At 52.0% G+C, this 1026-nt stretch overlaps 1 non-coding gene across 1 annotated transcript; it reads right to left on the bottom strand.

The window, feature by feature from the left end:
- Positions 1–356: 356 nt before the first annotated feature.
- Trnar-gcg (transfer RNA arginine (anticodon GCG)) lies at positions 357–431 on the bottom strand. The gene has a single exon. It is a non-coding gene; the product is annotated as a tRNA-Arg (tRNA).
- Positions 432–1026: the final 595 nt, after the last annotated feature.

The following is a 1026-nucleotide window of genomic DNA, read 5'->3' as shown; positions in this document are numbered from 1 at the left end:
TGGCACAGCGTTGCATGGCCTGATGAATTCTGATATCTTCTTCATCAAGGCGATCTGAAGGCGCCTATCCGTTGGCTTCCTGGCGAACAGCTCCTTGACACCTGTACTGCGGGATGGACACAAGCTGGCGGTGGCTCCATTATGGTCTGGGGAACATTGAAGTGGAGCACGTGCAAGGCACCATGACGACCAAGGGGCATCGTACAATGGTTGCAGATTACGTACACCCTTCATGAAGTGTTACGAAATACTGAGCAGCCAGAAAATTATGGTCACCTTCCTAATAGAATGAATGAAATTTTCACTCTACAGCGGAGTGTGCGCTGATATGAAACTTCTTGGCAGATTACAACTGTGTGCCGGACCGAGACTCGAACTCGGGACCTTTGCGTTTCGCAGGCAAGTGCTCTACCGACTGAGCTACCCAAGCAGGACTCACGCCCCCTCCTCACAGCCTTAATTCCGCCAGTACCTCGTCTCCTACCTTCCAAACTTCACCTTCCCAATAGTTTGCCAGCCGCAGTGGCCGAGCGGTTCTAGGCGCTACAGTCTGGAGCCGCGCGACCGCTACGGTCGCAGGTTCGAATCCTGCCTCGGGCATGGACGTGTGTGATGTCCTTAGAGTACTTAGGTTTAAGTAGTTCTAGAGCACTGATGGCCTCAGAAGTTAAGTCCCATAGTGTTCAGAGCCATTTGAACCATTTTTGAACCTAATAGTTGGTATTTCCACCATTGGGACGGAGTGGTTCGAGAAACACAATAGCGAGTTCCAGATGACGTGCTGGCTGCCCAAGTCGCCAGGTTCGAAATACTGTCGAACACATTTGGGACGAGACTGGACGTGGCGTCCGAGCCCATCACCCCCCTCCCGGGAATTAACGGAAATTAGGTGACTCGTGTGTGCAGATGTAGTGCCAGCTCCCTCCACCGTTCTACGAAAGTCTCATTGCTTCCATGCCACGACGCTGATATCCGTGCCATAGGTGGACAGGTCAGCAACTGGAAGCACTCAGTTCCATAAGTTAT

Source organism: Schistocerca gregaria, chromosome 1, assembly GCF_023897955.1.
Source record: "Schistocerca gregaria isolate iqSchGreg1 chromosome 1, iqSchGreg1.2, whole genome shotgun sequence".
NCBI classification, from domain to species: domain Eukaryota; kingdom Metazoa; phylum Arthropoda; class Insecta; order Orthoptera; family Acrididae; genus Schistocerca; species Schistocerca gregaria.
The sequence above is the reverse complement of the archived record's forward strand: the minus strand, read 5'-3'. Positions and strand labels throughout refer to the sequence as shown.